The sequence below is a fragment of the Sus scrofa genome, chromosome 6, assembly GCF_000003025.6.
Source record: "Sus scrofa isolate TJ Tabasco breed Duroc chromosome 6, Sscrofa11.1, whole genome shotgun sequence".
In the NCBI taxonomy this organism is placed as follows: domain Eukaryota; kingdom Metazoa; phylum Chordata; class Mammalia; order Artiodactyla; family Suidae; genus Sus; species Sus scrofa.
This window is the reverse complement of record NC_010448.4, coordinates 151,547,850-151,570,625: the sequence shown is the minus strand read 5'-3', so window position 1 is coordinate 151,570,625 and position 22,776 is coordinate 151,547,850. Positions and strand designations below refer to the sequence as shown.

General features: G+C 41.8%; 1 long non-coding RNA gene across 9 annotated transcripts in view; it reads right to left on the bottom strand.

Moving 5' to 3' along the window:
* The window catches only part of LOC110261419, a 137,352-nt gene continuing 124,197 nt past the window's right edge, over positions 9,622–22,776 (bottom strand). For 8 of the 9 annotated variants that reach the window (XR_002345475.1, XR_002345471.1, XR_002345472.1 and 5 more), the window contains 4 exons: positions 19,457–19,614; positions 17,704–17,831; positions 13,500–13,612; positions 9,622–10,232 (listed from right to left, as the gene is read on the bottom strand). This is a non-coding gene — a long non-coding RNA (uncharacterized LOC110261419). The remainder of the gene's footprint in view (positions 10,233–13,499; positions 13,613–17,703; positions 17,832–19,456; positions 19,615–22,776) is intronic. The other variant, XR_002345470.1, reaches the window with a different exon arrangement.

The window sequence follows — 22,776 nt, the reverse complement described above, 5'->3', positions numbered from 1 at the left end:
GTCTCATGGCTGCAAGGGAATTTTAGATTGCTGGTATACCAACTCACTCCTACCCATGAAATCATTTATCTTTTCATACCTTGAAGATTGGCATTATATGGCCTCCACATATCTAATGATACAATCTGTACCTAGATATCTGTTTCTCTGTGTGCATCTATTAATTCCACATGCACACACACACACACACACACACACACACACACACACACACACAAAATGAGTATTAAGGACCGGCTGTACAGCACAGGGAGGTTTACTCAATGTTCTGTAATAACTTATATGGAAAAAAAGAATAGATATGTGTAGATGTCTAACTGATTCACTTTGCTGTAAACCTAATGCTAATACAACATTGTAAATCAACTATACCCCAATAATTTTTTAAATAAAATTAAAAAGAATGAGTATTATATTAATTGAGGTAATGCTAGCCATTGTGACAAATAAGCTCAAATACATAAAAAATATAAAAGCTCAAATAGAACAAAAGCTTTTCATTCAAGTATTGTCCATACAGGTAACCCTGATTGGTGATGGCTTTATTCTCAGTGATGACTCAGGAACTCAGATTCCTTCCACCTTTTGGCTTCAATGTCTTCAATATACAGCTTCCAAAAGCACTGTACTTGACTCCCACATGCCAGTGGTATGAGGGACGAGCATGGAAGTTCTCACAGGGGAGATTTTTAAAGGCAAGACTGGGAAGTGGTACATGTCATTCCCACTTGCAGTCCACTGGCCAGAACTCCATCAAATGACCATGTTCATCTGAAAGTGAGACTAGGAAATGGAGGCCGGCTCATGTCCATGAGCAAAAGGAAACAAGCTCAGCGGAAGCTACTCTGTTTCTGCCAGAAGTGCCTGCTCTGTCCAGGCATTGGGCCATACATTGAAAAGACAGCATTTGCAACCCAGACATGGCTTCCCCTCAGGGAGCTGAATGTATGGAGAAAAATCCAGAGCTTCAACAAGTAATCACCCAACATATGAATACACATATTTAAACAATACCATTGCAAATGTGATGAGAACACAGTGTAAAAGGGGCAAATTTAACAAGTAATATTACATAGACAACAAGGGACTAAGATAAGTAGGAATCAGCCACGTTAAGAGAGGAAGGTATGGGGGTGTGGGGTGTGTGTGTGTGTGTGTGTGTGTGTGTGTGTGTGTGTGTGTTTAACAGAGAGAGAGAAGTTCACGGGAAGTATGAAGCATTCCAAGGTGCAAGAATAACCCATGTCAGGGTTGTTAGTTGGCAGACTATGCCATTTGTTGCATTTACTGATTTAGCAAATACCGTGCTCAGAATATTCCAAATATTCTGTACATTTCCATAGAAGTTTCCAAAATGGAGAATGTAAAATCTTGCCATCTACTGCTACTGCCTTGAAGAACTAATTTTGATCCATCAGGAACAAGACCTCACAAATACTCTCCTATAGTTGCTATGATTTCGACAGTGGAAGAGGCCATTTTTAACACCGAGTAATATTCCTCCTTCCTTTTACTAAGCAAAGTATTGAGTTCACAGCCAGGATATCAGTGCCACCCCCTTAACTCAAAGACTCAGCTCTACCCTACCAGAAAACGGCCTGATGATCTAAATATCTGCCACCCTCACAGCCTCCACTTAAGGAAATCACTCAAAGCACATTGTGTGTGATGTTTCTGCTGACAGTTGCACTGTCACCCTGCCACTCTCCTTAGCCTGCTTGGATCAAAGCTCAGAACATAAGTTCAGGGCCACTAAGACAAAGTGGCATAAAACTTTCCAACTTTTTTCTGTTTAGAGTCATGGTAGTTTTAATAGTAAGATTAGTAGCTTTTTTTTTTTTTTTGGTCTTTTTGTCTTTTTGCCATTTCTTGGGCCGCTCCCACGGCACATGGAGGTTCCCAGGCTAGGGGTCTAATCGGAGCTGTAGCTGCGGGTCTACGCCACAGCCACAGCAACGCAGGATCCGAGCCGTGTCTGCAACCCACACCACAGCCCACAGCAACGCCGGATCACCAACCCACTGAGCAAGGATCAAACCCGCAACCGCATGGTTCTTAGTCGGATTCGTTAACCACTGTGCCACGACGGGAACTCCAGTAGCAATATTTTATAGGATGAATTTGCTTTCAAAATTATCCAGTCAGATTCCCTCTCTTACTATGACAAAAGCTAGATTCCTATTTCATAGAGAATAAAATTCAGAGACTGTTTACCTTTTAAACACACCCACACACACATAGGTCTGTACACAACAGGTCTCTCCTATGCTGTTCTGGTTGGGTAAGAATTTGTTTAAAAAAAAAAGAGAGAGATGACTTGCTCTGCACATGGAGTAAGAGGAATTTTGTAGCTGTGGTCTAATGAGACACATCTACAAGCATAGATCCGTAAACATAAACACAGCAAGTGAGGCTTTCCCTGCAGGTAGGAGGGCTGGCAGTTTGAGGGACATCTAGGAATCTAGTTTGCATTTTAGTTTAGCTCCTGCTCTGTTCTCTAATCCCTGTGGTCATCCCTACATTTTTAGCAAAAGTCTTTTGCATATAACTGCCTTCCCTCCCATCAGTGATACTTTGGAGAAATGAAGGAGAAAACTCCCATCAACAAATAAGACAGAGCGGTAGAGGCAGAAGGGCAGCCTCAAGAGGCAAAGTGTGAGCTGGTTGATCGTGAAACCAAAATTCACAGCAAAGGAATCATAAGGAACTGTGACATGAATCTCTTTAAATCTTCAGGTGGACACTGGGCTGCCCATTACAGATGTGAGGGCTGCCCCAGGTTACTTCACTTCCAGGTTATTAAATTACAAGTAGCCTGCAGAAGGCCAAAGCACATGGGTCCATGAGGGTCAATGGCACAGGCTTCCACTCAGGTCCTGTGTACATAAAACTGTGTGTTTTCAGGTGGTTTTGAAGAAGGATACTGATGACTTGGTTTAGTAGTGACACCTAAGCTTTTCCAGCAACCAAAGAAACAGAGAGGAATACTTTGCCACTACTGTCCTTATCTTATTTCCAAATGTATATGTTGGTCGATGGTAGGTTGTTATTTCTTTTTTCTGTAAGGAAATGAAAAATTGCATCTTGAAAAGCGGCCATAAAGCTTTTCTGTAATTACCAAGAAACCTATCCATTTTATAGACAACCCAACTGATAACAGATGGTCCAGCACTACTTGGTATTTTCTTTTTGTTGTTTTCTCTTTTTTTTTTTTTTTTTTTTTTTTGTCTTTTGAGTTTTATTTTTCTTTTTGCTCTCTGAAACCAGCATGATATGGAGTGATATTTTAATTTATTATTATGAAAGAGACAGCCACTGGTTTTTAATGGTTACAGAGTGGTAACTTGTACCCCCATCCCAGCTGCTGTCACTGGCGGGCCACGGCAGATCTGCAGCATCTTGTCTCCGGCACACATCAGTGCTTCTGCCTGCTGCCTCCCTCCCTCCCAGTGGACGGGCCGCCACCTGCTGCTGGCACAGCGCCGGCCCTTTGGGGAACAAATGTTCTCTGGCTGCTGGGTGACAGGACAGGACAGACGCCGGATTTCAAGGGAACTAGGGAAAGGCGCCCTGGGGCCTGCTGCCCCCACTCCTCCACCCATCTGCCTTCCCTGCTAGCAGAGATCTCACTAAGCAGGGCCAGAGGAGAAGGGGCTTTTTGGTCCGACTGTAGTGTAGATTGTTCTATTTCCTTTTTTCTACCAGTCTCCCTTCAGGCTATAGTGGCCATTTATTTATTCAGGCCACAAGCATTTTCTGGGCCTCTGTTCCATGCCAGGCAATTTGCTAAGTGCTAGGAATATAGACTCTTGAACACCTCAATCCCTGACCTTGAGATAGTCACAGTTTAGTGGGATAGGCAAGACACATCAACCAATAAATTTAATTCTGCTCTGAAACATAACAGCAGAGTTAAAAGTCAAACACACAGAGAAGAAGCATTAAAGTATCACACAAGCACAAAAGATGTGGACTTGGGAGACTTAGTCCAGGGAAATCCAGCTTTGCCCTTGCTGCCTATTTGCTTTGGACCAATTTATTTAAGGTCTTTGAGTCCCAGTGATTCACCTATAAAAGGTTATGCGAAATAATGTAGTGAAGGACTTTAACATAGAATGTGGTAAACACTCAATAAATTTAGGCCATTGTTACTCAGCACAATTTGTACCAAAATGCCTCTCCCAGAGACATACATGGGTCCCAGCTTTGCATCCAGGCAGGGGTTCTGAAGGAGAGAAAGGATACTGGGGAGGGCCAGCTAGTGGACCTCAAAGCTTAGAGCCAAGTAAGACCCCAAAGAGCCATTTCCAAGGACAAAGCTAGAGTACAAGGCCAAGTGAAAAACCCGCCTGGACTATCAGACTGGATGGTCTAGTGTGAAAGGAACTCCAGGGCATCAGAACACACATTGGTGGTATCAGGCAAAACCCAATCACAAAAGAACACATGATGCACAATGAAAATCTGGAGCCCCAGGAGTCTTGAAACAGCTGGAAACCTTTCCTCAGAGGAGGTAGTTTTGATATGAGTCTGAATGGGAACTTGCCAAGAAGACATGATAGGGAAGGGAAGTCCTGGGAGGGGTGTCCTGGCAGGGGAAACAGCAGGGCAAAGGCACAGTGACATCCAAGGGGAAGAGCTAGAGTGTCAAGTAGCTAGGACATTGAGTGTGTAGAATAGAGTGGAAGGAGGTGAGGCTGGAAACAGGGCAGGAGCAGAGACATGGAGACCCTGAGTTCCAGGCTAAGGAACCCAGTCTTATCCTGTAAGCCCACAAGTGCATATCAGAGTCACCTGTCCAGCTCTCAGAAGGTGCCAATTCTCAGGCCACACTGCCTGCATTTCCGAGTTAATTGGACTTGGCCATCAGAGTTTTCAAATTTCCCCGGGTGATTCTTATGTGCACCCACAGGCTGTGAATCAATGCTGCAGGCAATCAGAAGTCAATGGAGACTCTCCTTGCATGCCTAGAATGCTATGAAGCTAAGAAAAGAGATTCATTTCATTTCCACCAACATTATCAACACCGACTCCATGCCAGGCTGCGTGCTCGGCCTTGTAAATACGGAGATGACTGAGTCAGGGTCCACTGCTCTCTGCTTGGCTCCTTTGAGTTTATGAATCATGTTCACCTTCACTGTCTTATCCTGCCTGGCCATCGAGAGGGAATGTGGTTGCAGCCCTTCAGGGGAAGCCGTACACATAATCAACTCGGTCATCATGGGGCCTACCCTGAGGTCTGGCGCTGGGCCGCAGTGGAGAAAATGAATTGAGCAATCTTTTATAGAACAAAATCAATAGCTGCAGAACAGCCAGCCACACCAGCAGCTGGGGCGGGAGGGCAGGAGGAGGGGAGAACATGGGGGAGAGGGGAGGGATCTCAGGAGAAAACAAAGACACTGCAAGGGAAAGGAGAGGAGAAATAGAGGCATCTGGAGGGAGGAAGGAGAAGAGGGCCAAGGGGAGCAAGTTAGGGGGCTCAGTGGTGGTTCCTGAAGGAATGTGGACAAAACCACTGTATCCCTCTTGTCTTAAGCTCCCTCTGCTGCTCAGAGCCCTGAGTGTGGGAGGTAGGTAATGTGAAATGGGAGGGAGAAACTAACACTTAGTAGGTTCCTTTTCCTTTGCTGGGTGTTTTGTGTCCATTCACGTAATTTAATCCTCACTAATCACTCATTTCACAAATGAGAAAACTGAAATCCTAAAGGTTACTAGGCTACCAAACTCATGTGTGATGAAGTCACTTATCTCCTTAGAGGCTTAAAAGAGAAATGGGTCGGGGAATCACTTTGTAAAAAGAGAGGCACTACAAAAATAAGTACTTTTTCCACCCTCAGCCCATGTGTGCCACAGGCACAAAGCTCAGAGACAGAGAGGAGCTCCCAGATCATCTGGTGTGGATTTGAGTGAGCCCAGAACCAGGGGCCTCACTAGACCACCTAGCTTCCAGAGGAGAACTTCAATCTACTTGAAAACCTGTCCATTCAGGTGGCACTAGGCAGATGACAGAGAAAGGGAAAGACAACCTCACAGAACATTTTCTTAGAATCCTCAGGCACATACCCTCCTAAAGGAATCCCATGGGAGGGACCGTGGCTTTCCCTACTGAGGCTGGAAAAGCCTGCATGGTGGGAAATGAGCTCATTGCAGCCTACTGGAGTGAGAAAGACTCCACTTCTGAAAGAGAGAACTCCGCTCAGGCTCACTGTGTGCTATTAAACCACATAATCGTGTCTCTAGTGACTGCCTAGATATGCACCCAACTCACACTAGGACAGGCAAAGGGAGACTTTACCAGAAGGATACTGCACTATCTCACATGGGTGGAAGTGTTGGATCAAACTACAAGAATGTGGGCTTGTAATTGGGCCTTGCAGCAACTAAAATTGGGGGTGTGGACCAGAAGGATGTGTCTCATCTCTTTTCTTGACACCCCTGGTTTTGCACTGCTGGTTTCCTTGTCTATCACCACAGACTTCCTTCTGCTGCAAGGTGAAAAACATGGCCACCAACAGCCCCTGGGCCTCATGTTACAAAGATTCTGCCTTCAGAGAAGTAAGTTTATAGCTTGGAAAAGTCCTAGAGTAAGGTCCATATAAAGGATTCTCTTTGGTTGAGCCTGGGATGGTACCTACCCCTTCACCGATCAACTATATCGGGAGGAGCGAGGTTATGTTCAACAGTATGCCAAACCCACTGTATCCCTTTGAAAAGAGGGGGATACTATCAGAGGAAGGGACAGGAATTAGAATCTTATTCTCTGTCTTGCCAATAGAAAGCCCTCTCAACAAAAACAGAGGGAGATTTCAACAGTGGGAAGATTTTTCAATACATTATTCACATGCAAAAATACTGTGCTATTTGGGGAGATGAATAAGACCCGTCACTAGTCCCCAAGGTGCTCACAATACCAGTGTGTTGGATCATCAGGCCCCTTTCCTCACCAGCACACAGTGAGAGTTTATTTCCCACACTACTTGCAGTCAGCAACAGTCACGTGATGGACGTAACTACTGGAAAGTAGTGTATCATTTCCAGACCTGCTTCATAGAAATGTTCTCATGCAATTCTCCCATGCCATTTGAATGGAATTGAGATGAGCCCACCACCCCCCACAGGTAACCAGGAGGCCATGTGTTTAAAACTCGAGACCCACAGATGAAAGGAGCTTGGCTCTCTGAATCTCGGCTTAGAAGAGACCCACTAACCATAAGCAAACACGGTGGTGTCTTAGATAGAAAAAAAAAATTTAGCATTAGGCATTATATTTTGGAGTCTTACTTATTGCAGATGTTATATCTTCCTTTATTAATAAAGTTAGTAAACATTGCATTAACTGGGGTTAACTATTTTGAGTCCCAGCTCTGCGGTAAACTTGGATGATAAAGAAAATACTTTATACCTCTCTGAGTCTCCCCATCAATTATAGCTAATATTGTAGGATTTTTCATTAATGAATAGAGATAATGCATGTGAACAAATGTGAATGCTAAATTACAGCATCAGGATGGAATATTATGAAATTGTCTCTATATTGCCATTTCTCAAGTATGCCAAGATTTAATTTTAGTACCTTCAAAAGCTTTCAAGTTCGTCATTGAAAGTCTCCTATTTAATAAAGGAGGCAATATAGGTTATAAGAATATAATTTTTCTATAGGACTCAATAGTTATTTTCACATTGAATTTTTTAAAATAAGTGGCACTTAAACATTTTTCATTTCCTGAATTAATCATATTAGAAAAGGAATAGCTTGTTCACCATGAACATTATGAAGCTTCATTTATATCTTGAAGAAATCAAGAATGGATCAGAGTGCAGCTCAATATCAAAAAGACAAACAACCCAATCAAAAATGGGCACAACAGCTAGACATTTCGCCAAAGAAGATATATAGACAGCAAGAAAAAAAAATGAGAAGATGCTCAACATTGCTAATTATTAGAGAAATGTAAATCAAAACTGCAATGAGGTATCATCTCACACCAGTCAGAATGTCCATCTCCAAAAAATCTGCAAGCAATAAATGCTGGAGAGGGTGTGAAGAAAAGGGAACCCTCCGGTACCATTGGTGGGAATGTAAGCTGGTGCAACCACTGTAGAGAACAGTATGGAGGTGACTTAAAAAACTAAACATAGAACTACCATATGATCTAGCAATCCCACTCCTGGGCATATACCCAGAGGAAACTGTAATTTGAAAATATACATGCACCCCAATGTTCATTGCAATGCTATTTAAAATAGCCAAGACATGGAAGCAACCTAAATGTCCATCAAGAGAAGACTGGCTAAAGAAGATGTGGAACATATATATAATGGAATATTACTCAGCCATAAAAGAAGAATGAAATAATACCATTTGTAGCAACATGGATGGACCTAGAAATTATAATACTAAATGAAGAAAGTCAGACAGAGAAAGACAAATGTCACACGAGATCACTGATACAAGGAATCTAACAAAAAATGATACAAAAGAATTTGCAAGATAGAAAATGACTCATAGATTTTGAAACCAAATTCATCATTTACCAAAGGGGAAATGTGGGGTGGGAGGGATAAATTAGGGGATTGGGACTGACATATACACACTACTATCTATAAAATAGATAATTCACAAGGACCTACTTATATAGCATAGGGTAATCTACTCAATACTGTGTAATAACCCATGTAGGAAAAGAATCTGAAAAAGAACTGATATATGTATAAATGATTTACTTTGCTATACACCTGAAACTAACACAATGTTCTAAGTCAACTATATTCCAATAAAATTTCTTTTTTTAAAAAAGTGAATTGGAGGAGTTCCCATTGTGACGCAGTGGTTAACGAATCTGACTAGGAACCATGAGATTGCAGGTTCAATCCCTGGCCTTGCTCAGTGGGTTAAGGTTCCAGCATTGCTGTGAGCTGTGATGTAGGTCGCAGACATGGCTCAGATCCCGCGTTGCTGTGGCTCTTGCGTAGGCTGGTGGCTACAGCTCCAATTCGACCCCTAGCCTGGGAACCTCCATATGCCGCGGGAGCGGCCTTAGAAAAGGCAAAAAAGACCAAAAAAAATGAATTGGAGCTAAAGAAAAAGAAAAAAACCTTGTCTTTAGTCATTGGCAGCTCTGGGCTTTGCTCCTGGAATCTCTGTTCCAAATTGTCCTTCCTCCGCTTCTCCTTTTTGATTCCCCTCTATGAGGCATAGCTGGTTTGTATCTGCCACTGAACAATGTAGACTCCCACAAAGCTATGGAGAAGAGCCCAATCTCTGCTGACCCCTTCCCCTCACCAGAATGCTCTGATTAAGATTCATGCACCCTGTTACATTAGGTTGCTACTCCAAGCACCCTAGGAGATATTAGTATGTGTGTTTGGGGGAATAAGGTCCTCCACTGATACTCAAACAGCACTGACTTTATCTGCTCATCCATATTGAGCTTCTAGATAAGACTTTCTTTGAACAAAGAGTTTCCTAGTTTAAAAGAAAAAAAAGGTTGAGGATTTCCCTTTGTGACTCAGCGGTAATGAACCCAACTGTTATCCATATAAGGATGGGGTTTTGATCCCTGGCCTTGTTCAGTGGGTTAAGGATCCGGCATTGCCTTGAGCTGCAGCGTAGGTCTCAGATGCTTGGATCCCATGTTGCTGTAGCCATGGTGTCGGCTAGCAGCTGCAGCTCCAATTCAACCATTAGCCTTGGAACTTCCATATGTAGCACATAGGGCCCTAAAAAAAAAAAAAGGTTGAAAGACACTGAATCAAAATCTAAAGTTGGGGTTATAATATGACGGCAAACAAAGGAGACAAGGGCTTCATTTTCTAATGCTCTAATACTCCTTATGACTTTAGATAAGTCTTCTTCCCTTTTAGGTCTCAGTTTCCTTGTCTGTAAAATGGAAAGTTTTATGACATGAGAGCTTAGTCCCCTTCCCATTTCACTTTTAAAAGTCCCCTAGGCAACGTCACTCAGAGTATGTACTCAGCATTGGAGGTGGAGGCAGGGAAGGTAAGAGGGGCTGACTATGAGAAGAGGAGTAAAATCTCCAAGAGGGAGATTTTAATTTTATGAAAAATAATTGTTGAGCTATAACTATGTACCAAGCACTGTGAAAAACAGTGAGAATATCACATTGAATCAAGCAAATATGGTACTTATCTTGGTGAAGACAATGCATGAAGGATATCTATATGGTGCCATATCTTACAGTGATGGATGTCAACCTCAAGGAGTCAGGGGGCTGCAGAGAGAAAGGGAAGAGCATCAGAACAAATGGTTCTTTGTCTAGGCACCCCCCACCAAAAAAATTCAATTATCATCTTCACACAGGTTTAACTCACTCTCACTCTTTTCAGCCATATTTCTGAATCAGTAATAGAGGCTAGAAAGAACCTAGTCCTTCCTTGAATCATTCACTCCCTCATTTGTCATTATATAACATACACACCGAGACTCTCCTTTCCCAACATGCTACACCAGACACTGAGGACGCAGAAATGAAGTCAGTGTGAGACCAGCCATCAAGATGCTCATGATCTTGGGGGAGACATGTAAAGCCCTACAGTGAACGTGCTAAGAGCTGTGAGGAAGAGAATGGGGGAATCAAGGGTGTCCTTTGCCACACCTCACGTGGTCCAGACCCTCCTTCCTCCACTTTCCAAACTCTCAGCACCTCACCTATGGCTTGTGGATGCATCTCCTTATGCTGAATCAACAAGATCAGGCACGACATCCACAGGGAGAAAATAATGAGGGCACCAGAAGGTCGCCACAAATAGAAGTCAGTTATGTTGCTTTGTGATTTAAAGTACTAAATGGTACATTTGCTTCCATTAACTGAAATAGAGTTCTCTGGGGTGACAACAGTGGAATTTTCATGACTTGACTTTGGTCTATCTGGTTACAGAACCTACCTGAATATTGAATGTTCCTGAAACCTTGAGGAATGAAAGATATTCTGTATTTTATCTTCCTAGCTCCCTTCCACCTGATCTTTTTTAGTTATAGACATAGTCCTTATTTTTCCTTTTTTCTCATTTTTCAAAATTTTATTGAAGTATTGTTGATTTACAATGTCATACCATTTTCTGCTGTACAGCAAAGTGACCCAATCATATATGTATGTGTGTGTGTGTGTGTGTGTATATGTGTGTGTGTATGTATATATATATATATACGTGTGTGTGTGTATATATATATACATATTCCCTTTTTTAGTGTTATCTTCCATTGTGTTCTGTCCCAAGATATTGGTATAGCTCCCTGTGCTATACCTCATTGCTTATCCTTTCTAAATGTAATAGTTTTCCTCTACTAACCCCAAACTCCCAGTCCATCCCACCACTCTTTCCCCCCATCCCCCTTGGCAATCATAGTCTGTTCTCTATGTCTGTAAGTCTGTTTCTGTTTTGTAAATAGGTTCATTTGTGCCATATCTTAGATTCCGTATATAAGTGATATTGTATGGTATTTGTCTTTTTCTTTCTGACTTAACTTCACATAGTATGAGAATCTCTAGTTGCATCCATGTTGCTGCAAATGGCATTATTTTGTTCTTTTTATAACTGAGCAGTATTCCATTGTGTATATATACCACATCTTCCTAATCCATTCATCTTTCGATGGACATTTAGGTTGTTTCCATGTCTTGGCTATTGTGAATAGTGCTGCTATGAACAAAAGAGTGGGTGTATTTTTTTTTTTTTTTGAATTGTAGTTTTGTCTGGATATAGGTCCAGGAGTAGAATTGCTGAATCCTATGGTAGTTCTATATTTAGTTTTCTGAGGAACCTCCATACTGTTTTCTATAGTGGTTTTACCAATTTACATTCCCACCGACAGTGAAGGAGGGTTCCCTTTTCTCCACACCCTCTCCATCATTTGTTTGTAGACTTATTAATGATGGCCATTCTGACCTGTATGAACAAAGATCTTATTTTTCGATCACTCAGTTAAGAAATGTTTACTGGAATTCCAGTGTGGCACAGCAGAAACAAATCCGACTAGTACCCATGAGGATGTGGGTTCAATTCCTAGCCTCACTCAGTGGGTCAGGGATCCATGAGCTGTGGCGTAGGTCGCAGACACGGCTCTGATCCCATGTTGCTGTGGCTGTGGTGTAGGCTGGCAGCTGCAGCTCCGTTTCAACCCCTGGCCTGGGAACTTCCATAGGCCATGGGTGCAGCCCTAAAAAGCAAAAAAAAAAAAAAAAAAAGGAAAAAAAAAAAAAAAAAAAAAAAAAAAAAAAAAAAAAAAAAGAAAGGAAAAAGAAAACATTTACTGATCCCTAGTGCATGGCAGACACTGTGCTTTGTACAGACATTAAATGAAAGAGAAATGATCCTTGATCTCAAAGACCTAACAGTCTCACAGGAAAGACAATCAGGATGATTACATTCAATATGATCGGTGCCACATGGGAAGTGAGGCCAGTGGGCACAGAGCACAAGGGAGGGACACGCCACAGCTTGGAGATTCTAGAAAAGCTTTCTAGAAGAGAAAACCTAACTGACCAGGAGGTAAAGAATCATGACTGGACAAGGAGATGAGGTTGGAAGGGTGTCCAAGCAGAAGGGAGATGGTCTCCTGAAGATGCTGCCTGAAGCCAGTGTGCTCATTCTACTCAGGAACTCGGTATGGAGCATGTGCATTGGAGTCAGAGAGATTTTATTCTCATTTTTGTACCCTCTCTTCACCTACTTTGAAACATAATTGTGAGGTTGAAATAAAAGTGAAGTAGATGATGTGTTTCATGCAGCAGCTGACACCAGCAAGTTTCATAAACTTGGAGAAATGGAGTTCCTGTTGTGGCTCAGCGGTTATGAACCAGACTAGTATCCATGAGGATGCATGTTCGATCCCTGACCTTGCTCAGTGGGTTAAGGATCTGGTGTTGCTATGAACTGTGGTATAGGTCGTAGACATTGCTCTGATCCTGCGTTGCTGTGGCTGTGGCATAGGCTGGCAGCTACAGCTCTGATTTGACCCCTGGCCTGGGAACTTCCATATGTCACACCTGCATCCCTAAAAAGCAAATAAATAAACCTGGAGAGATGGAAGGATGCATGTGTGTGTGTGATTGAGTGGATCAGAGAGGAACCCTTGAGTGTGTGTCTCTGCAGGGCTGAAGGCTCACCGTATCTGATAGAGTGAACTACCTTTAGTTTGTTCCCCCAGATCCACCCCCAACAACCTTGTCACCAGCTCTGTACCCTGGGAGGGTGGCCTGTTTAAACTCTATCAGAGGGCTCCCCCGTTGACTTCCAGATGGGTAAGTAATGAAGAGCATTGTAGGAGATCAGAGAGAAGTGAGTTATCTCAGGTTGCTAAACCCTTGGCAGAAGTCCACAATTCCTTCCAGGTGGTCCTCTCCCTCTATTTTCTAGATCTCAAGATTCTAGTAACTGCCCCTCCTTTTATCCCTTGCACATAAGGGTAAAAGGAGCCAGCTTCTATCAACCCTTGGACATTGGATTATCCTTGTGGCTTCCATACAACCTGTCCTTACCTTTATAAATGAATCCTTTATTCAATTCTTCTCTAATCATCCAGGTTGAGTATGCCATCTGTTTCTTTCTGGGACTCTGGCAGACTCATATTCTATAAGTCTTCAAAGGGACTCTAAATAAATATGTGGACATGAAAATCCATTTTTAGGTGAAGAATAAAGTAATATATTTTGTTAGGTACATACTGAGCCATCAAACCAGCTCAGGTTAAGTGAGAGAAGTGGGAAGGCTATCTGTCTTGTCCTTCTCATCTGTCCCTTCCAGCTGAGAAAATTGAGAACAACGTTCAAATTTTATTCATCTTTTAATGTGAACCCCCAGCATCTAGCTTGGAAACTGAGATACTGAATGTGCTCAATATACGTGTGCTAAATGGATGTTCCCAGAAGTATCATTAGATGGAAAAGATGAAGAAGATAAGAAAAATTATTTCTATATTTTCTGCTCTCTCTATACTCACATGCATATATATACCCACACCACACCTATGGCTTTTTCTCTCATTTCGAAAAATCTTCACTTGGTCATTCTTATCTTGATTAAAACACCGTATCTCTGGAGGTCCACAGGAAAAAACCATCTTCTTCACTTTGTGGGATAAGGACCCCAAACTATGATATTGGAGATGGGATGGCTACTCTGCCATTGACTCAAGAATGTTAGAGGCAGATGAAAGCTTGGAGTTCATATGGCCCCAAGGTAACTACTTCCTTTAAACTTCATGACTTTTTTATATTGTCACCAGGCTTTGGGATTACAGAGCTGGGAAGCAGAGCTGGGACATGACAGAGATCCAGAATCTCACAAGGAGAGGAGGTAGTCCAGGTGGCCATGAAAGAAATAGTATCCCAGAATTTGGAACAGCATTTGCAAAAGCACAGAGGAGTGAAGTGTCCTGCCTGTATCACGTGACAGAGTGATTGGGAAGATTGGACAGCCCTTGGGGGGAAGGGTGAGCCACGGGCCAAAGAGGAAAGCAGGGCCCAACTCTGTGACCTTCTAGCCATGACCTTGGGAGAGTAGCTTCCCTTCTCTGTGAAGTGAGGAACTGAGAGGGCCACATCATTTCTATAGACCTTCCTTTTCCATAAATCAACGATTCTAAAAATGCTTCATATTTCTGTAGCTCTTCACAGCTCATAAATTACATTACCTCATTTCGCTCTGTAGCACCGAAGGCAAAACTTGGCAGAACTCAGAGCTGACCTTACTCTTTTCTAATGACATTTCAACTGGAACGCAAACCCCAAGTATCCCCAGTTCTCCCCTCTGAACCACTCTCTCCAGTAACCAGTCACCCCTTGCTCACCACCACACACACACACAGTTTCTCAAGGATAAAATAATTTGTTTGAAAAAGAATTCCTACATTTAAATTTCAAAAAGTGGTCCCAGTTACCAACCCCAACCCAAAGTAAAATGGTAAAGAGTGCAGGTCACTTCCAGCACCTGGGCAGTAGGCAAGACTTACTCCTGCCCTAGAACCTGATGATTTGGAGACTCAGCTACCATTCCTGTCCACAGAGTCAGAATCCAGAGGATCAAGAGAGGTACTGCTAATGGGCACAGGTGAGAAGAACAGGGTCAGGGAGCACTTTGCTTTCTCAGACTAGAATTCCAAATGGTGTAATTGATCTGAAAGGACCTTAATAATTGAGGCGATGTAGTAATGGGAAGTGATGGAAAGTCGCTTTTAGTCTAGATTCTAACACTGCCCAGATGAGTAACCTAGATGGAGGTAGTAATTCACTTCTCCAAGATCTGTTCTCTCATTTATAAAATTAGGGGTTCGGTTAAATGGTCAATAAGATGCCGTTCAGTTTATTTCTTTTTTCATTAAATGCACATTGAGTATATACCCTGTGCCAGACCTTGTGGAAGGCACTGGCGTAAAAATCTTTAAATGTTCATTAAAATTAAATGGGAGACAGACAGACAGAGTAAAGCTCCATGCTCTCAGGAGTTCACATTATGGTTGGAGAGACAGATGTGCAGACAAATAAATGCAGTGTGCAATAAGAATCACCTATACAGGGGAAACTCAAGGGAAGGTATTCTTTCTGGTTGAAGAATTAGAGAACCTTCAGAGAGAAAGAGATGCTAAAGTTGGATCTGAAGGTGAATAAAGCTGAGAGGGGCTCCCCACCAGTGGGGAGCAGAGCAAATAAAGACAGGCTTAAGGAAACATCTTAGTTGGTAATGCATAGGACACAGGGAGATGTGGAAAGCAATGGCTGCAGGAGATGCTGGTAGGAGCCAGACTATTAAAGCTAAGTCAGCCTGGGTGAGATGGTAAAGATTCTCTCAAAGTTATAGATGGGGATAAATACAATCAGCTCTGCTTTCAGTAAACATCACTCAGGCTACCATAGGGAGCACAGCTTGGAGGAGCCCAGAACTGGGGGTGGGATCTCACTGAGAAATGAAGATCACTATATGATGCCAGAGGAGTTAGACTCGAACAAAGGCAGCCTCCATGGAGATGGAGAGGAATGTGTGAAGTTAATAGCATTTCAGGGAGTGCTATGTGTGATATATGTATTTAACAAACATTTACATGGCATTTACTATGTGCCAAGCCCTATTCTAAGCACTCAAAAATATTAACTCATTTAATTATCACACCAAACCTATGATGTTTGAATGATTATCTTTATGCTAAGGATGTGATAAATATGACACAGACAGGTTAAGTCACTTACCCAAGGTCCCACAGCTCATGAATGGATAGTCTTCCCTTGAGTCTATGTTCTTAACCACAGACACTATAACCGATAACACTATGCTGCTAAGAGTGACTGCCGAGAGCGCCTGGCTTAGATGGCTACTGGATGGATAGTCATGTCATTTACATCCTGATAGGAGAAAGACCAAGTTTATTGGGAGCATGTTAACCAAAGCACCTGTAACGTCATGGAGGAGATGCCCAGCAAGGAGATGGGCAGGTGGATGTGGAGAAAAGAGAGTTCTATGCCAGAGATCTAGACTTGGAAGTAATCTGTGTACAGACGGCAGTGGTTGCCAAGTAGGTGACTCATGTGGGCCATGTGACATGGCCAGAGGTGCTCTTCAAATTACACATCTGGTTCTGGTTGCATGTCAAGAATTATTCCTCATTTCCTATAGAATATTTATTACTCTGCTAGTTATTCTGTGTACTAACTGCTATCTGAGGATATGGCAGTTTTTACCCAAAGGCCATGTTTGTAGTATTCCAAAGCCTATAAAAATAATATGAGTTGCCGACAGGAAATAGGACTTTGATGGAGAATCTATCATAAGAAATAGAGGCAGATGAAAACTCTAGTGAGACTTGACTTCATAAAGTCTTCCATCATAATCCTGTTCTTTAATATTTAAAGCAAACATACAATAATTGGTACAAAACATCAGCACTGTAATTTGGTCAGGTTGGTTCTATATTTACATTTCTTTTATTAAAAATTTAGCGAAAATGAATAATTGAAGAAGGACCAGAGCTTAAAGACTTTTGCAACGACAAGCTAAAGGTTGAAATTCAGGTCTATTGAATAATGACTATATCCATTTAAAAATTAGGGTATTTTGCTTTCAGAGTCCAAAGGATTCTGACATGGTTTTATGGAAAGCAAAGACAACACTAGGTGACTGCAGGCAAGTCACTTCATTCACACACACCTCAGTTTATCTTCAGTCGTCACAAATAAATGTTTCGAGTTTTCATTTACTATGTGTCAGGCAATAGGCTGTATGCCTTCTATCCAGTCTTATTAAGTTCTCACAACTACCAGGCAAAGACAAAATTATTGTCCTCATTTTCAGGATGATGAAATCAAAGTTCAGACAGGGGAATTCACTTGTCCAAGCTCATTCAGTGAATAAAAGGAAAAACTGAGGATTCCCCCCACCCTATCCCTGTACCAAGTCCACATTCAATTTGGGCAGTCTCTCAAACTCCAGGGCCCAGCTATTTTCTTAATATTAATTTTCTCTTGCTCTCTGGAAGGGCTGCCAAGAATCCTCCAACTTCCTAATCTTTTCTATCCTTCCAGACATCATCTCAAGGCCCACATACCCACCAATTCTGGCCCATATCAGTTCTCTTTTTACTCTCCCCTTGTTTGACTACATCACCCACACCATCCACATTGTTATTTGGGACCGTGGGATTCCCAAGGCTAAATTCTGCCTTTGCACCATAATCCCTTTTCATCCATGACTTACCAGCTTCTTGCATTGTGGGTATCACTTGACTTGTCCAATAGAATATTGCCAAATTAAGTGAAAGGTGGTTGTTGGGGGCTCTCTGAGGGTGACTGCAATATATTCCACCCCTCTTCTCTTCCTGAGTCCTGGACACATTGAGAAATAAGCAAAAGAATAGCAAATGATGTTCAAAAGTTCAACTTTAGTGCTTGGGCTGATAAATTGGAGAATCAACATGGCTTTTGGAGCACTGAAAACAAAAGCCTGGAAACGGAGGCTCGTGTACAGCACATTAGCCAGGAAAGTCATGCTCAGGTGTCACTCATGGTGTAGTTAGGGGAGAAATTAACAGGAAAAAGAAGAACAGAGAACCTCCAGTTATTCTTACCTAATTTTTTCATAATCTCTTGACACCTCTCCCAGGACAGAGCACTTCCATAAGAAAGGAATAGGGCGTATGAATTGAGCAAGGTGTAGGGAAAAGATGTTCCCTTCTAACAGTGTTGAATAACTCACCAACGTTCCATCTATTCTACATTTATTAAGTATAAAAGAATGAAGAATAACAATATCCTCTATAAGACCTCTGAGAGTACCCGAAAAACATGAAATATGCAATGATGGTCATAATGATAATGATGATGATAAAACAACAATATGGAGCACTTACTGTAAACTAGGAATCAGGCCATGCTTCAAATCTCTATAATTGCTGGATGTTTGAATCCCGTTATATAGATGAAGATTAGCCAAATTAAATTTCTAAGGGCACGTGTCAAAAAATGCTAGAATCAAGACTGAAATCCAACTTTTGTGACTCTGTAGTCTCTTAATAGCTTGTCAGTAGCCACTTCTACTTCTGCATACAAAGGGATAATTCTAAGACATATGATCTTTACTTATACTTCTTATCTATACGTATAGCACATCAACTCTCTTCAAACATGGCTTCCAGAGCTGTTATTATTTTATTTTTAACATCTACTGAAGTGATTATCAATGTCAACAGAAAACATAAATGCATGCCGAAGAGAGGCAGCTATTGCATCATTTAAGTGTGATTTACTTGAAGTCCAAAGACCCAGCCTTAACAGCCAGCTCAGAAACTTACTGGCTACAACCGGCTATTTTGAATACATTACTTAACATCCCAGATTAATTTTTTAAAATAAGATCATTAAACATGCCATAATATTATTCAGACTACAATAGATAGATAGTTTGTATGAAATGTGCAGCACGATGTCTGGAACATAGTAAGGGTAAAAGAAATTATTACTAAGAGGAAGGCACAGGGTGAGAGTGAGGGAGAGGAGGATGAAGAGCCAAAGTCTGTCTCTTCAGTGTGTTTATAGGCTGGGAACTGAGGAAAGAAAAGGAGGGAGGAGGCAGGAAGCAGAAGCTATGGCAAGAAAGCATAAATGTAATCCGTTTACACAAGTACTAAGGGCCTTGGAATTGCAGGAACCGTGTGTTATTGGCTGTGTCACCAGCAACTAGTGGAGTATGTGACTCAGGGCAGGAACCCCATAAATGCATGTGAGACAAGATCAACCTGCCTCAAGGCCATCCCAGACCCGTGTTATTTATTGGATTTCTCCGCTCCTGAGACTTCCTTAACTCTCCATCGGACCTAAATTATGAGACCTTTTTTCACCAATGACAACAGAGAAGAAAAATACAATCACCTCCCCCCAACTCGTAACTGCCTTAATACCAACAATTGCCTCCAGGAAGAGCTGCCAATGACTGCTATGAGCAGAATGCTTACAATTTCTGGACCTCAGTTTCCTCAACCTGTAAAACAGGTGGCTTGCGATGGCTGCTCCTAAAGGATTGTGGTAGGAACATAGTAACCGAGGCACTTAAACCATATTGTATATTCATGGTCCTTCCTTATGCATGTACTCACATGGTCTTCACAATAACCTGTAAAGATAGAAAGCAGGGCTTGTACAAAGGGACAAATACTGTTATAGTTAATTTGTTCCAATCCTTCTTACTTTAGCATAATCTGTTTTGCTACAGTTGCGCTAAGGTTAATGCACAATATTTTTTCTCAAAAAATTATTGTTATTATTCTTGTTAAATGTTATTATTTGCAAACAATATAGATGTTTAAACATGTGTATTTAAAATCTGTTATAGGAACTGGGAGTTCCCATTGTGGCTTAGCAGATTATGAACTATAAGAATGCAGGTTTGATCCGTGGCCTCAGTGGGTTGAGGATCCAGCGTTATCATGAGCTGTGAGACACGCCTCGGATCTAGCGTTGCTGTGGCTGTGGCATAGGCCAACAGCTGCATCTCTGATTCAACTCCTAGCCTGGGAACTTCCATATGCCACAAGTGTGGCCCTGAAAAGCAAAATAATTAATTAATTGTTTAATTAAATAAAATCTGTCATAGGAATTGTATTAATATCTGACTTTGTATAGTTTTGGGTTTTTTTTTTTTTTGGTTTTGTTTTGTTTTGTTTGTCTTTTTACAATTTCTTGGGCCGTTCTCGCAGCATATGGAGGTTCCCAGGCTAGGGGTCTAATCGGAGCTGTAGCTATTGGCCTATGCCAGAGCCACAGCAACGCAGGATCCGAGCCGTGTCTGCGACCCACACCACAGCTCACGGCAATGCCAGATCCTTAACCCACTGAGCAAGGCCAGGGATTGAACCCGAAACCCCATGTTTCCTAGTTGGATTCGTTAACCACTGCACCACAACGGGAACTCCTGTATAGTTTTAAAAACAATCTTATGTATGTATTTATTTTACATACACATATTTTTTCAGATTCTTTTCCATTATAAGTTATTACAAGGTATGTAATATTGCTCCCTGTGCTATACAGAGGTCCTTGTGTATAGTGTTTTATGGTTATGTCATTGTCATTGCCTTTTTTTTTAATTTGGCCCTGGCCAATACTATGATGAAGCAGAGTAGCCCCAATGATCAGTATTTTACAGACATAGAAACACTGCAGAGAGATTGCACATTCTGCCTCAACCACCTGCTTAATTGCTCACTTGGGGCCAAATCCATCTCCCCTGATGCTGAAGCCAAGATTCTGTCATTTCGTCCTAACTGACATTATTGGGGAAGGAGGTGACTGATGAACATGGCAGTACCTCCAGAATGGGACCGGAGTGAGGGTGCTTCTCTGTTACCGTGTAATTACTAAACTAACAAAAACAATGAGGACAGCCTGACAGAAGAAATCTTCAATTTCCTGCAACAGTGGAGAGGAGCTGCTATTAGTCCCATGTTATTGTGACAGGCCTTCTTCCTGCTAGGGAGAGACTTTTTTCTGGTCCCACCTGTGGCATATGGACGTTTCTGGGCCAGGGATTGAATGGAAGCCACAGCTGCGACCTATACCACAGCTGCAGCAACACCGGATCCTTAACCCACTGGCATCTCCACAGAGACAAGCTGGATCATTAATCCACTGCACCAAAGCAGGCTATGGAGGGAATGCTACAAACATCTCAGAGATGAAAGTTTCTACTGAAGAGAACATGAATTCCCCATCCTAAGGTTTCAGCTACACTGCCAGTGTCTGGCGGGCAGGGTAAGAAGGAAGCCCTGACTCATCATCTTTTTATCTCTTTCATCGATGCAGTTTCCACCTAAGATTTCCATTCAGAAACATTTCTGCCACTAATGATAAATAAATAGTTTGAAAATCACAAATCTTGTCCATGCTTTCAGGTGACGTTCAAATCTCCTTTACAGCATCTGCAGGAACTTGTCCAAGGAGCTTGACATCCCCATTGATGGGACCATGGCTACTGCAGAAAGTTCGTGTCACCTTAAGTGTTAGAAATTTCTTCATTGCATTAAGCAGTGATCAGTCCCTCTAGGAAGCTTATTGTCCTTTGGTCTCAAGTTAGGCTGATATTCCAAGTATCGACAACCTGCAGAGCCTTCACAGTGCATACCATCTGCGCATCAGTCCTGGTCCAAGTTAAGCCCCCAGGCCATAGAGAACAGGTGTAATTGCTTATCTGCAGGAATCCTTTTAGTAAGGTGTGCGGGAGTGGAGGGAGGTGGAGCAGGGAAGAGACAGCCACCAATTCAAGGCACTTCAGGATTGTCTGGGATCCCCATGACATCCCAATTCCATAAGCGTTCCTGGTTCTGAACTGCTTTTGAGACTCCAGTCATCACACCAGCCAAATCTGAAAAAATGTGTTTTGATCTTCACTAATGTTGTTATCACCAGCAGAGAGGGACCTAGGCTGGTACAGGGGAAGGAACATGACCATTTATTCATTCATTTAACAGTAACCTACCCAACTCTATTTATTGAGTACCTTATGCCAGGTACTAGAGATACACAAGTGAGCAAAACAGAAACGTCATCTTCCTCTATGAAACTTAAAGTCTACAGGTGAATAGATTATGACAAAGTTTCTTTTGAACCCTAGCTTCACAGATCACAGGACAGTGACCTAAGTTCTCTCACTTTTTGTTTATTCATTTCTAAAATAATAAAGCCCGTCTCATAGGATCACTGTGGTTTTAAATAAGATAATAAAGTCTCTGATACTTAATAAATGGTGGTAGTTTTTCTGTTTGTTCCTATCTATGTCACTTAAAAGCTCTCTTTACAGTGTCTGGCTTGTATTAGGATTTCAGAAATGCTAGTGTACTTCCTTTACATTTTCTTATTATTATTACTATTGAAGTTTTACAGTAAACTCTAAATCTTAGATTATGTCTATATGAAGTGCATATGTGCATCCTTATAACCTCAACACAGCTCAATACATACAACTTTCCTAATACTGATAGTTTCTCTCAATCCATCACCCCCTCCAGGGATAATCACTCTCTGACTCCTATCACTATTTGTTAGTTTTGTTTATTCATGACATTCACCAAATGGAATCTTGAAGTGTGCAGTCTTAAATCAAGATCCTTCTATATTTCCGTGATAGAGAAATATGGAAGATTTGTCCATATTTCCGTGTGCAGCAATACATCATTTTTAATTTTTTAATTTGTATTAATTTATGTTTCCAATTTTATTTATTTATTTATTTGTCTTTTTAGGGGCATACCCATGGCATATGGAGGTTCCCGGGCTAGGG